Here is a 15851-nt window from a genome sequence, read left to right on the forward strand (position 1 = left end):
CTCTCTCTCTCTCTCTCTCTCTCTCTCTCTCTCTCTCTCTCTCTCTCATGTGCCACGCCTACCTGCCTGGCTGCAGTGCTCCCTGCCATGATGGCTGTGAGCTAACCCTCTGGAATAAGTCCTCAATTAAATGCTTTCTTTTCTATGTTGCCTTGGTCATGGTATGGAACAACAGAACATTAGCTAAGACACTGGGTCACGGTCACTCGCACCGGCTCACAATCAATGCACTCATACTTCTTTTGAGGAGAGTTGTGCTTTGTATGGACATATATTCTAGATCCTGGCAAGCACTACCCAGGTTCCTCTCTCTGTCATTTTCTGAAAGTTACATATGTGGAATCCTCCAGCGTTGAGTCTGGTTTCTTTCCCTCACGGCGCTTCCATCCGGTGTGTAGGCCAGTCCTTTGTTTCTTTTCATTGTTGAGCCGTGGTGTTCCATGGCATGGGTGTCCCACTGCAACCCTTCACAGCTGGCAACTTGGCCATTGAGAAGAAAGCTGATGTAAACATTCATATACACCAGTGGTTCTTAACTTGTGGGTCACAACCCCCTTGGGGAGTCACATATCAGATATGCTGGACATCAGATATTTACATTATAATTCATAACAACAGCAAGATTACAGTTATGAAGTAGTGATGAAGTAATTTTGTGGTCAGGGTCACCACAACCTAAGGAACTGTATTAAAGGGCCACAGCATTAGGAAGGTTGAGAACCACTGATAGATACCTTCTCTCTCCCTTAGCTGTCATTATTGCCTATATATCCAGGGGTGGGACTTTGTAATCTTCTACCCATCTGAATTGGCACGTCAATCATGTAGTCATTATACTGATCTTGCTTAAGCACCCATATTGTTGAAATTTCATGAGTGTGATAGCCCTGTGAGCCATCTCCCTGGTCCCTCTGTTTCTTTTAATAGAATTCCTGTTATCCAGATGTTAGCACCTGCACTTCCATCCCTCTTACCTGTTAGCTTTTCTATGTTATTTCTCTCCCACTTCCGGAAAGTTTCTCCTTCTTTCTAGCCTATTTCTTCAATCTCCCAACTCACTGCCTTGTTCCTCAGTAGCATCCATGTGTTTCCATGTATCTGTTTGGTTCTTTTTCCTGTGTTCTTGCTTATGTCCTCTTTAAGATATAATTATTTGGCTGATTAAAAATACTCATCCCACCTCTTCTGATGTGTCTGCTTCTGATGTAACCTGCGATACAGGTTATTTTCACGGTGGGATAACTTCCATTCAAAAGTCTTGTTACTTTGTTTTGCTTGCTTATTGCCCCCTTCTGTATAAGACGTTAAAGGCAACTCATGATGACAGAAGGTGACTGACCCCCAGCTCTACTGCCCACAGTCAACTTAGGATGGGTGGGGGAGCTCCAGGATGGAAAGCCTCGATGCTGGGAATTTCCACTCAGTTCCTTCTTGTTCCATGAAATTGTCCCCCAGGTCAGGTCCTCATCCTTTGTCCTCACAGAGAGAAGATTTATAAGAGGCCAGATTCGCAGTGGTTTTGAATCCTGTCTGTCCATTCACATCATCTAGGATGCTTCTGTGTTCTCTGATGCCCAGGCCACGTCCCAGAGCAGGCTCAGGCGATGCTCCTGGAATCTAAGCATCGGTGCTTTTGGAACCTCATGGGTAATTTTCATGAGTAGCCACGTTTCAAATGCATCGAGACTCCGCTGGGATTCTCCAGCCCTGGAAGTTTGAAGCAGTGATATGCAAATGACCCTTGGAGGTCAGCTGGCCTACCATGGTTCTCTGAGGACACCTGGACCACATATCTATGTCTTGTCAGGTAAAGTGCAAGCATCTTTTCCCCAAGGAGATGGGTTGTGAGAAAAGGGAGCCAGGGTCAGAATTCTGCTAATTTTTCTGTCTCGTGTGGCTGACCTGAGTCCTCCCCTAGGGTTGAGCCACTGACAAAAACATCCCAGCCAACTCAAGGGCTTCTTGTAGTTTTCTTCTAGACTTTTCTGGTCTGGGGGTGGGGGGTGTGAGTGGGGTAGGAGTGGGAAGCCAGCAGCCATGCCGACTGATTGATCATCTTGGCCTGAACTGGAGCTATTCAGAGTTTGATCTATAGACCGTAAGTGCCATCAACGGCTAGGCATTCACTGGAAATACAGAGTCCCAGGCTCCATCTTGGACCTACAGAGAGTCAGAACCTGTGCTTGAACAAGGCACCTGAACGACTCCTAGCACATTCAGGTCTAAGAAGCCCAACTTGATAAAGTGTAAAGGATGGGAAATATTTTAAGTGAAGCAGGTATCTTTCTGAGCAAGTTCTTTGTAGTTTGTTTGGTTATGTTGTATCTCTAAACTGTTGACTTGGGTTCTTTGATTTGAGCTTAGCCCGAATTCAACAATGCTGCAGATTTCCCCCTCTGAACTAACAGAATGGGTTAGTTTAAGGAAAACAGTGCCCAGGTAGCCGTCTACCTCTCGGCTGTTGGACCCATGGTGGAGCGTTATCTTTACCGATGGGCAGAGTTGGTTGATGTCTGGTGAGCTATAATAATCTTCAGAAGGATCAGGAAAGTGTCTGACACTGTTAGCCATCATCTCCCTAGGGTCCAGCCCAGTACACTGCATACAGTGGGTGCTTAATAAGTACTAATCAACTAGGAAATGACAGGCCCTTGTAGAGAGGCCCTTGCTGGTTGTTTCTAGATGCCAGTATAAATGATTATACCTGTGAAGTACTATTTTGTTAAGAAATATGTATAGGGTCGGGCAGTGGTGGCGCACGTCTTTAATCCCAGCACTCAGGAGGCAGAGGCAGGCGGATTATTGAGTTCGAGGCCAGCCTGGTCTACAGAGTGAGTTCCAGGACAGCTAAGGCTATGCAGAGAAACCCTGTCTCAAAAAACTATATATATATGAATGACAAGATAGACAAGATAGCGCAGAGGCTAAGAGCACTGGCTATTCTTCCAGAGGATCTGGGTTCGATTCCTAGCACCCATATGTCATCTTACAACTGTTTGTAAACCCAGATCCAGGATATCCAATACCCTCACACAGACATATATACAGAGAAAACACCAATTCACATAAAATAAAAATAAATTATTAAAAAAAGAAATATGTATAGTCTAGAGAATAAGTTTCTTCTGTCATTATCCTTTCTTCTCATAAATATTGTAATTATTTAAATGTTTTTGGTCTTATTAAAAACTTGAATGTAGGGCTGGAAAGATGGCTCAGTGGTTAAGAGCACAGACTGTTCTTCCAGAGCTCCTGAGTTCAAATTCTCAGCAACCACATGGTGGCTCACAACCATCTGTAATGGGATCTGATGCCCTCTTCTGGTGTGTCTGAGACAGCTACAGTGTACTCACATATATAAAATAAATAAATCTTTAAAAACAAAACCCACTTGAATGTGCACTGGCAGTTAAGGACAATTTGAATTATTTAATTCTAACTTTAGTAAATTTTTTTTGAGACAGACTTTCATTATGTAACCTCAGCTGGCCAAGGACTTACTATGGAGACCAGGCTGGTCTTGAATTCACAAGAGATCTGACTGCCTCTGAGTCTCAAGGGCTGGGATTAAAATGTCCAATCCCTGCCCTGTGTGTGTGTGTGTTAACACAATATTTGTGGTGTGTGCTTATGTTGGTGGTAGATATATGTATGTACGTATCCATGAGTGTGGTAGATATGTGTGAGCATGTGTGAGCACAGAAGTCAACAGGTCTCCTCCTCTACTGTTCTCCACTGTACTTTTTGAGACATGGTTTCTCATTGAACTTGGAGCTTGCTATTTCAGCTGGACTGGCTGGCTAGTGAGTGCCCATGAGCCGCTGTCTCTGCCTCAGTCACTGTCGTCTGCTCTGGGTTACAGATGTCTGCCATTGTGCACAGATTGCTTAGGGATCAGAACGCAGGCTCTCATGTTTGCATGGCGAGCACTTTACCTACTGGGCCACCTTCCCCATTTCTCCCCATTTCTCTTTTGATTTTGAACCAGGTCTCACATAGCCTAAGCTGGTTTTGAACTCCCGATATAGCCAAGGATGATCCTGAATGTCTGGTGCTCTTGCTTCTACCCCTTCAGTGTTGGGGTTATAGGTGTGCACCGTTGTGACCAGCTTATGTGGGGTTGAGGACCAAAGCCAGGGCTTCTTGCATGCAAGGCAAGCACTTCACCAACTGAGCAGAATATCATAGACTGGGTCATTTATAAAGAAAACAGTATTTATTTCTCAAGGTGTAGGAGGCTGGAAGTTCAATATTAAGGCACCAGCATCTAGCAAGGGCCTTCATGCTGTGTTGTTCCACAGAGGAAGGCAGAAGGTGAGCAAGAACACCTGCACACGAGGCAGCAACAAACGAGGGCTGAATGGCTTTCACTGCAAACCCGTGATAGCAGATTCACTTCTGCAGCACTGATCTGATCTATTATTATTATTATTATTATTATTATTATTATTATTGGATTTCTCTTTGTAGCCCTGTAGCTAAAACTTGTTCTGTAGACCAGGATGCCCCCAAATGCAGAGATCCACCTGTCTCTGCCTCTCAAGCGCTAGAGTAAAAGGCCCACACCCCAACCCCTGGCTGCTGATCCACTCTTGATGTAATAATTTTCAGTATCTAACGAATTCTTAGGGATTCCCACTTTTCAACCCTGTTGTGCTAGGACCAAGTTCCTGGCACGGGAACATTGGAGGACACATTCAAGACATAGCAAGATCTGTATCTTTTCTTAAAGATCTTCTCTATACCATTTCATAGACCAAACCAAGACAAAACCACGTGTGTTGAGGAGTGTCAACTGGTATTCTCAGGAAAGATTGTGGTGTGTGTGTGTGTGTGTGTGTGTGTGTGTGTGTGTGTTAGTGTGTATGTGTGTGTTGCAGCAAATGAAAAGTAAGGAGGGGAAGATGTCATGGCCAGGTCCAGGAATCCAGTCAGAGCTGGTGAAGAAGTTAGGCTCTGGTTCTTCCTCCCACTCTATGCTCCGAGAAATAAGACTCAGACTCTAAATCTATTTACAAATACCTTGCCATATAGTTCGGCTCGTCTCTGACTAGATCATAACTTATTATAATCCAGTTAATCTGGTCTACCTTCTGCCCGGTGGCTGGTTACCTGTGCCAGGCCTCTGTCTCGTCACATCTTCCCGGGCCAATCTCCCGCTCCTGGCTCGATTCCAGAATTCTTTCTGCCTCCCGGATGTCCCACCTTCTAGTCTACCCTTTCCTATAGGCTGTAGGTTTTAGTAACTGACAAATGATGCATCCATACAACACACAAGATACTCTCTCCACAGTTGATCTACATGTTTCTGTCTCCACCCCTGCCCCCCCACGAAGGTGCAGGAGACCAGTGCACACCATAACGATGACGGCTTCATCTCGCCTCTCTTCTTCCGTGTCTACTGTCTGATTTTCCAAGTGTTTCTGAGTGTGAAGTAGTCTGGCCTCTTGTCAGCCAGAGAGCTAGGGGAAGGGAGAGTGCTGGCTTCAGAAAGGCATGTGACAGAAGCACTAGCCTTTCATTATGTAGGGAATATAAAAAAAAGATTTAAATAAACCCTTTATTTAATTTGAATACTTTATTGGTAACGATGGTGTGGGAGTTATATGACACTGGATACTGATGCCTTTTATAGGCATTTGAGAACTTTTATAGTTTATCGACATATGGGCCGGTTTCCCTCACTGAGTGGGGTTCGGGGCTTGCTCTCTGGGTGCCTCTCCTCTTTCACCTTCTTGATTTAACAGCCACATTGGCAGAATTATTAGTCAATTAAAGACATTTTAAAGAGACTTTGCCCAGCATTTCTGTGGAAAACCTGAAATATGGTATTTTTTTGTTTTAAATTTGGGCAAACTAGAGACCAAAGTGACCTCTGTAATCAGGGTAAGCTGAGAGTTGAATAGTGTCTGAGAGCCAGTAGCACGGGGCACCCCATCTCCTGCTCTGTGGAGAGATCAGGCCACCCAGGGATGAAATGGAAGTGATTATGTTCTGAGCACCGTTGAGTCTTCCAGCACGAGCCATCTCATTTCCAGTCTGCACAGCACAATGGATTATGAAATGTAGGGACTATTGGGAAGAATTGAAAACTTTTAGGGCTGGGGAGATGGCTCAATGGGTAAAGGCATTTGCTGCCAAGCCTGATGACCTTGGCTCGATCCTGGGCCCACCACAGGAAGGAGAGAGCTGACTCCTGGAAGTTGTGTCCACATGCACACCATAGCAATGTGAACACACACACACACAATAAATAAATGCAAAAAAATAACAATTCAGTTCCTAAACTGAGGGCTTAGCCATCAAATGACTACAGATATTAATGAGATATTTAGGGGGCGACAGTTTTATCATTACCCTAGTTAGTTTCTATATTTCAAAATAAATTGCAAATTCTTCATTTAATCAATGACATATAAACAAGAAGCAAAGAAAATAAACTATTGTCTGCCACATGAAAACATTTATTTTTTTCTATTGAATAATTATTAAGCATAAAAAAACTAATTGAATCTCATTTCTACAAATCATTAAGTAGTTCTTGAGCCAAACAAGCCATGGCCTTTTGCTGATGGGATTGTAAATATCACCAGTCTAGAAAAAAATAGCTGATCATTTATTCTGCAGCAGGCATTACTGCATTTCTGTAAACACATCATGACTTTGTAGAGTTGGGAAATTGACCAGAGGCTGGGAAAAAACCTCACTTGGCCAGCAGAGGTCACTCTTTCTCCTTTATCGATCCCAGTAACCGGCTTCTGATTCTTTAGTCAAAGGTGTTTTGAGCTTGAAGCTCAGCCAGAGGCTGTGGAAATATACACATCATGGAGGCCAGCTCTGCTTTGTTACACACACACACACACACACACACACACACACACACACACACACACACACACACAATTTAAATGTTTTACTCTAGATGGATAACTCACATACATATAATAAGAGTCATTCGGTTATGCATGTTAATGCATTTCTTTAATCTGTTCCATCAACTCTTAACTCTAATGCTTACTGGTGCCAGCTCTAATTCTGCCCAGTTCTCTGACTTATGGACCAAAGCGTAGATTTTTATAAATACCTGCAGGTGACTGGCATGAAGCTTTAGAGAGAGTTTCTGCAGGGGAAGCAGGAACTAAAACAGGACCAGGATGTACTGAACCCTGGCCAAGCAGAAAGGCCAGTGCCAGGCACTGAGGGTTAAGCTGGAGAGGTACAAACCCTACCTACCCTGGCTTCTGTGTTTGGCTTTGTTACGGAAACAAAAGCATATGCTAGCAGTTCTTTTGAAGGTTGGGCCATAGAATGAATTTAGATCAATTATACATGAATACCCAAAGTATAGGCCAGTCATAAGTATCTATAGATGGTCACGACAGCTGAGTGATGGAACTGTCTAGTAGTGAGGTAAACCACTCAGCGTTTGTCTGGCCAAATCATTAAAAGTATTTCAGTAATTCATTTTTAATATCTTTCTTTATGGGGGACATAGTGGGCATTTTTAGGAAGTGCCTGGGAAAGTTGAGCTTTTGGTTTTCCAATGATTAGCTTAAGATCTTTTCTAACTCTTCCATCCCCTCCCTCCCTCTCCCCTCCCCTCCTTTCCTGTAGCACCCCCTTCCAGTCCTGTTCTGTCCCTCTCTTCGATTCCCCTCCCCTCCTCTCCTCTTTTTCTTTCCTGAAATACCAATTACATATAGAATTTTGAAAACGTGGTGGAATTCTGAGATTCTCCGCGACTGTTTGACCGCCAGGTGGCGCCATCACAGTGCGCCGGGCTCTAGGCAACCCCTCCTAACGAACGGAATGTGTCTCCCCCTTAGGTGGTGGGTAGCTTAATGACTAGGTCGGTAGCTTCCTGTAGTGCCTGCGAGGAGCTGCATCCAGGGGAGGACGATCTACTGGGCTTCCTCACATCGCCCTCTGAAACCCTGCTTTCTCTGGTCTGTGGTTCTGTGCTGGGCCAGCTGCCATCTGCTTACCCAGAATGCCTTGCAAAAGTGTGCTGGAGCCAGCTGGTGTTCTTGCTAGAGACTGGTTAAGTAGCCAGGAATTTTGCGAGCTGATTGTTGAACCACTGGCAACTAGACATCAGCCTTGGTGGGAGTGTTTGAGGCACTAAAAGTCACACGACTTCGTCCTGTTTGCTGGTGTATGAGTACTCTTGGTTTTGTGACCCTCGGTTGTATCCAAAACCAACCAACCAACCAAAAACATATTCCCTTGTTGCCTGATGTTAAAATGTCAAATTAAAAAAAAAAAAAATGCAAATATTTGTAGGGAAGGAAAAAATTCCTCCCTTTTCTTATCTTTCGTCAAAAGCTTTGAAACAAAAGTTAAGTTTCTTTTTAAATGATCAAGTATAGATTTCTGCTCTTCTAGCCAAAGTTTAGTCAAAAGCTGAGGGGATTATCCCAGCTTTCAGCCTCAGTCCGATTCCACTCCTGAAATTGACGTTTGGCCTAGCTATTTTTCCTCCCTGTCTCCCCAGTTTCATATAATATTCCTTTATCGCCCTCACACTGTGAAACTCTGGCCTCCTGAAGGTATGTGTCCCCTGACATTGTCCCTGGCCTAGACACCAGTCTTTACCAGTCCTTTAAGGCTCAGAAAGCCGTCCAGGTGTAGGTGCACCTAGGCCACATGCGCTCATGGCGTGCTTGTTAGGAACGATTGTCAGGTTCTGGTTCTCCACGGCGACACTGTCTTACTCCCCGATAGGCCGAGCCTGGCTCTGGCTGCTTGGGAGGCAAACTCAAGGGAGAAGACTGTCAGTACCCATTGCCATCTACCTGGGGCCTGAGCACTGTTCCTCCTCAGCCTGAGGAGGGCGCACCTAGGTTGGCGCCAGCATTAGAGGGAGGTGGTGGACTCCAGAAGCAGAGGCTTAGAGCTGCTGTGGGGAGAGTCCTGTTGAGGACGCTATCACAGCTTCTGCTAGAAACCCATCGTCTAGAGGATGGTTCACTCCTGTTTGTTGACTGGCTCAGCGAGCCTCATCCCTTGGGCAGAACATTTCTTTTGCACAGATGTTGCATTAGCTGCTCAGGGTGCCATAAAGAGACTGCACACTGGGAGGCTTAAGTGACTGGCATTTATATTCTCTCTGTGGAGGCAAGAAGCCCCACAAACCTAATTTATGGTGAGGGCTCTCTTCCCAGCTTCTAGACAGCCATTTTTTCCCCCTGTATGGTCATGGAAGGGTCTTCCTCTATGGGGTGTCTATTAACTCTTCCTACAAGGATGCTATTTCTAATGGGTTAGGGCCTCACCCTTAGGACTCTCTGAACCTTTAATACCTCCCTGAAAGCCCTACATCCAAATAAGTCTAGCTGGGGATTAGGGATGCAGTATACAAACTATGTGGACCCACAATTAAGTCCATAGCAAATGGCAACTGATGGTTTTAAAAACATTTGGAGCAAGAAGAAATACGAGGACGTGGTCTCCTTTAATCACCTTTTCAGGTTTACCAGATGTCTTTAGGAAACTCTTCCACCTGGTCCAGTTTCTGCTAGTGTGGGGTAAAGTCATGATTTTTTTTTTTTTTTCTGTTTCCCCATGACCCCATAAGGAGGACCGAGAGCTCTTCCTGATTCTGATCCAAGGTTCCCACCTGTGTAGCTGCAATTACCCTTCAGAACTTCTCCACTCAAAATTAATTCTTACCCATTTATAATGAAATAATAAACCTGTGTCATAATTTGAGGAAATTTCTGGTGGCCAACCGAAACAGCAATGGGATTCATAATTCCTCAAAGGGACAGGCATGCTCTCTCTAAAGTCTCTCATAAAATAGTGGATTTGAAAAGTTCTGCATCCTTTCTATTTTCTTCTTGCCAACTGACTTTTTTTTTTTTTCTGATTCCCATGTCTTTGTCTGGTTGAGGACACAAAATAGAGTGTAAGTCGAAGAGCATGCGTGTTTGTGAACTTTTTATTCCTCTTTAAGTGTTTTTCTTAAAAACTATGATTCCTATCTCTCTCTTGGTGGGGAAGTTCTTGTGTTTCTTAGAAGCCTTTGTTCTGTACTTAGAGACCTGGGGAGGAGCAATGGGGGGTTGAAAATGTTGGTGACACTGGGAAAAGAAGTCTGAGCACGTGCTGCTCTTCTGTGTACATTTGCATGTAACAGGAAACTTCTGGAAGCAAGATGCTTGCATGCAAAGACTCTGGCTGCCTGTGCTGAGAGTTTCAGGTTGGACTGTGAGGGAGATACTGTGTGGTTGTGTAGGGGACTTTCTTTAAATCACCCAAGCCACCTCTTCCCCACCCACCTCAGAGTGGCCCAGAGATCTGGAAGCTGGGAAGTAGTGGGGACTGGACTCAGCCCCATAGACGTTTCAGAGGTGTGCCTGTCTGTGAAGCACACTGACATCTTCCCTAATCTCCATGTGGGTTAGGATTTGGGACCGAGTGGCTGGGTATCTGGACTTGGGACAGGGGGCTTGGTCTGGGAGTGGGGCTGAGTATCTTTCCTCCCGATGGATTACTGAATCTCAAGCCTTCAGAGCCGGAGACCCCATGAAGTCCAGCAAGGGCAAGCCTTCCATTCAGATGAACTCACCGAGGCCCCAGAGGGGTCCCACCCTCTTTCTGGGCTTGTCAGAGGCACTTAAGAAATACATGTTGACTTGACATGACCCACTGTGAAATAGGCATGACAAAACTCCCCACATGGCAGCTGGATTAGGCTCCCAGCAGCTGGGAATGATTCTCCCTCTGTTGCTGTAAGCCTCAATGGCAGGGCACAGCAGAAAGGCATTGTGGGATGCACTTTCAGGCTCTGGACAGTGCAAGCCACACAGAGATTGAAAGCCTCCTTTTTTACAAGTAAGAGTTTAACAGATGTCAGAGCTGGAATGGACCTTGTGAATCAGTGGCATCGGTCTCTTCAAACTTCAGATTACAGACCACTAAACCGACGCCCGGAGCCTGGAGAAAGGAAGCAATCTGGGCTGGTGAGTTGACTGCGTTTGGATTCAGGCAACATGTGGACCAGCGAGTGGCAGAGGAACGCACAGCTACGTGTAATGAGGTTCAGCCCGGCTTTCTCTTATGCCACCATTTTGTGACTTAAAGTGGAGCAAGAGTTATTGTCCCACCAGCGAAACAGAACCGTATAAATTAAAACGGCAATGAACTGTCTGCTGAAGGTGTGAACAAGGCAGATAAATCCCCGGGAGCTTAGGAAACATCTGTTCCTTACCTTGAAGGCAGAAACCTAGCCATAAAGCCGACAAAGCAAGGACTGGAATCTTTCACCTTCTCTGCCCGGCTGCAGGGAGATGGGGCACCTTTCGGATGCGCTCGGGAACACGGAGAGCTTTTTGTGAACCATCTCCCGACCTCCCTCTGCCTCCTTTAGGAGTCGTGGGTTCCTCATTTCAGCCCTGCGGGCCTCGTTTCTTCAGCATTCTCGCGCTGCGGTAAAGTCCTGGGAGGTGCTCTTGACGTGGCCCAGGTGCTTTCTGAGTATCCCAGGGCGTGAAGAAAAACCCGAGCCAGGAGAGGGCTGATGAGAAGACTGCCAGGCAAGAGTCAGGAGCAGGAGGCAGAGGATGGCATCAGAGCTGGGTCAGAGGTCAGGTCTGAGTGACTAATGATAGATATCAACTCAAGAGCCCAGATTTTCATTAGGTTGCTAACTTGACAACAAGAACTTTAGGCTCAGGGGGCTATGAAGACAGACTAGCCCGGCTGAAGGCTACTGCGATCTACTGATGATGTCTGTTATAGGCAAGACGTAGAAGAGTCTATGTTTTAATGCCGTATTAATTTTGTCTTACCCCGGTTTGTTGTGTGGACTTGTGCCTTATCTGTCTACAGTGTTTCATTGTCCAAAACAGATACTATGCTACCTGTCTGTCCACTCATAGAACTGTTGTAGAGAAGTTGGCTCCCTTTAATCTACTTCCTATGGTGGAGTCTAAGACCTTCCTTCCTTCCTTCCTTCCTTCCTTTCTTTCTTTCTTTCTTTCTTTCTTTCTTTCTTTCTTTCTTTCTTTCTTTCTTTCTTTCTTTCTTTCTTTCTNTTCTTTCTTTCTTTTTGGTTTTTGAGACAGGGTTTCTCTGTATAGCCCTGGCTGTCCTGGAACTCACTTTGTAGACCAGGCTGGCCTTGAACTCAGAAGTCTGCCTGCCCCTGCCTCCCAAGTGCTGGGACTAAAGGTATGGGCCACCACACCCCGCCCTGTTCTGGCATTTTGCAGCTGTGGGTGTCTAATCTTTATTTCTTCCGAGATGGTGAGTGGTGCACATGTGTGTGTGAAGATGCTGTATACCAGGATATGTGTACACCTGTGCAGAGGCCAGAGAATGAAGTCAAGTATACTCTCTACCTTATTCCTTTGAGACAGGGTCTCTCACTGAACTTGGAGCTAGGCTGGTGTCCAGCAAGCCCCAGTGACCTTCTTGTCTCTGGCCTGACCCCTGTGCTGGGGTTGCAGTCTGGCAACACCAGGCTTTTTAAAGATGTGGGTACTGGACTATGAGCTCAGGTTCTCACACTTGTGCAGCAAACTCTCTTATCCACGCAGCCGTCTCTCCACCTCTGTTATCTTTTATGTTTTGTTTTGATTTGGAAATGGGGCTTCACTGTGTAGTCCTGGCTGTTCTGGAACTCACTCTGTAGACCAGGCTGACCTCAAACTCACAGAGGTCTACTTGCCTCTTCCTCCCTAGTGCTAGGACTAAAGGTGTGTGCCATCGCTTCCCAGCTCCATTATCATTTTTGAGGAGCCAAGGCGGGCCGTGCTAGGCTTCTTGTTCTAGTCTGTCAAGGTCCTTACTTGTGCAGACTGACAAAACATGGTAGGCATTTAATTAACAGCTGCAGGGTAAAAGAATCCATACCAAGAGACTTTCTGGTGAATATGACCAGGTTTCTGCCCCACGGGGACTTCTGCTCTAGGGAGAACAGAAAGGGACAAGAAGTGTATGGTCCTTAGGAAGTTGGTAAGAAACACCATTGTAGTGGACTACTGAGCTGCTTAGTAGTTGACTCTCTTGGTCATAGCCATATATGAACAGTTTCACTTGGGGATGGGGGAACAGGGAGGAACAATTCTACATTTCTCTTCTATTTCTTCTGGGTATGTTCCATTGATCAGAGTTGCAACCATTAACTTCCTGAAAGTGTCAAATCCTCTTCCTTCAGAAGACAATGTGTGGACATATGCACTTGAGGGTTAGGAAGCTTGGGATTGGTCATAGAGATTTCTCTAATTGATTCACTGAGATACTTCAGATTGAATTACTAACATGACTTCTTTTATCGCCCAACTTTCATTACAAAGAATCTTCAAGGCAGAATAATAACGTCTACTTTACTTCCAAAAGGATCAGCAATATTAACATGTGAGGGAGCACTGTAAACATGTAAAGATTTATTAATGTCATATTTATGATATTACATTAGGTGAAAATTCACATTTATTGCACTGGGTTTTCTACTGTTGTGATAAACCCGCCACGATCAAGGCAACTTACGGAAGAGTTTATTTAGGCTTATGGTTGCAGAGGGTCACAGTCCACGGTGGAGGAGCAAAGGCACAGGAGCCAGAGCAGCAAGCCGAGGGCTCACACTTGATCCACAGTCAGAAAGCAGAGCATGCTGGGAATGGCATGAGTCTCCCAAACCCTGCCTTCAGTGACTTGCTTCTTCAAACAAGGCTGTATCTCTTCAGCCTCTCCAAATGGTGCCAGCAACTGGGATCCAAGCATGCAGATGCCCACGACTGTGGGGGACATTTCCAGTGAAACCACCTCTCTTTTGAATGAGTTATTTTTTTTCTTTTAATGATTTATTCATTTATTTATTTTATGCAAGTACATCACTGTCTTCAGACACACCAGAAGAGGGCATCAGATCCGATTACAGATGATTGTGAGCCACCCACCATGTGGTTGCTGGGAACTGAACTCAGGACCTCTGGAAGAGCAGTCAGTGCTTTTAACCGCTGAGCCATCTCTCCAGCCCTTGAATGGGTTTTTTTTTTAAACTGCACATTCTAGTTACCAATCTAGAAGCTCTCCAGGGAGCTCCTTTCTATCTTTGGATGATGCTGTGTTTTGATCAACAGGGAAGAGCTCTGAGCTGCTTCTTGGCTCACAGCTTTGGGCTTACGGTGGAACAAAACTGCTCATCTCGTGGTTGGGAATCCAAAGAGAGAGGGAGAGATAGGAAGAGACCGAGGTCCCCAGGTCTTCAGCGATGTGATGTGAAGACGTCTCCCTAGATTCCCACCTCTTCAAGCTTCTCCCACCACCTGATAGGACCAGGCTGGGGAGAAAGGCTTTTCTATGTGGGCCTTTGGAGATACTTGAGATCCAAACATCATTAAAAGTGGAGAAAGGAATCTCTCCTCCTTCACAGCCTGGTTGCTTCACAGGGAGAAGGGATTTGGCGTTTGAGATGAAGAACCAGGTGAGGGTTGTGGTGTTGGTCTGAAAATTCAAGCACAACTCCTGGCTAAGGTGTCCTTGATCTCTTGGTTAGCTTGAGATAACCAACTGGGCAATAGAATGACAAGCGAGGCCAGTGACTCAGCATGTAAACATGCTTGCCACTAAGCTGGACGACCTGAATTTGATCCATCAGGCTCACAGGATGGAAGGAGAGAACCGCATCCTGGAGATTGTCCTTTGACCTCCATTTGGTGTGCACCTGCCCCGTGACCCTACTGCCCTAGTAAACAAATGTAACAATGTAACAACAGCAACAATTACCGATGACAAACAACAAAGGCAAGCGATACCCAGAGGAGAACTGGCACAGGTGTTTCAGATTTACCTTGCTCCAGCTCCTGCCTCGTTCTAGGGGCTTTGTCAGGACTCAGCTGATGTAGCTGGGCAGCAGAGCGAGTGCTCCCCTGCCTGATGGTTTTAGCTTCCTAGGTGAAAGCTATTGCCCCATTTGTGTTCAAGGCGGTGCACTTTGGAACGAGGGCCCTGAGCTCAGATCAAATGCTCTGCTGACAAATTTGCTTTTACTTTCAGTTCCCGTGGTCAGGAGGGAAACAGAACTTTGAATGTCATTTGCTATACCGATTAGCATCAGTGAGGAATCCTCTCTGTGACTGTTTGCTTCAAAGCTTTAATTGATGGAAGCCCGCATATATGATCATTAACAAAATGATCTCTTTCCTACTCTGTTAATAATCTTTCTAAGTAGAGATACTCCTTTAATTTCTTCTGGGATAGGTTATTTTTCTGGCACCAAGACATGTTGGTTTGAGATTTTTGTCATATAGGTAAGCTGCAGAGGCAGTGCTGTTGGGAAAGTGCTTTTGGCGTAAGCGTGATCACCTGAGTGGGGATTCTTGGCATCCATAGTAAATCTGAGTAGGGTGGCAGCTCCTGCAGCCCCAGTGTTGGGGACGTACTTGCTTGCTAGCCAGCCAGTCTAGTCAAATCCGTGAGCTTCAGGGTCAGTGAGAAGCCCTAGCTCAAAAAAGTAAGGTGGAGGGGCTGGAGAGATGGCTCAGAAGTTAAGAGTACTCGGTGCTCTTGCAGAGGCCCAGGGATATGTTCCCAGAACCCAAATGGTGTTTTATAACCAGTTCCAGGGGATCCAGAACCCTCTTCTGGTCTTTCTAGGCACCAGGTATGCAGGCAGTGCACACACAAGTGTTGGTGTCATGACCTCCAAAACCTGTGACATCAATCACATAGGTGGTACCTGCAGACCTGTTGCCAAGGCAATAGCCACCATATTCCCAGAATCCACTTGGCCCACCTCCCACCTACACCTGTAATTACATCATCACCCATATATAAAGAAAGGCCCCCCTCCCATCTCTCTCTCTCTCTCTCTCTCTCTCTCTCTCTCTCTCTCTCTCTCTCTC

Source organism: Mus pahari, chromosome 5 (genome assembly GCF_900095145.1).
Source record: "Mus pahari chromosome 5, PAHARI_EIJ_v1.1, whole genome shotgun sequence".
NCBI classification, from domain to species: Eukaryota; Metazoa; Chordata; class Mammalia; order Rodentia; family Muridae; genus Mus; species Mus pahari.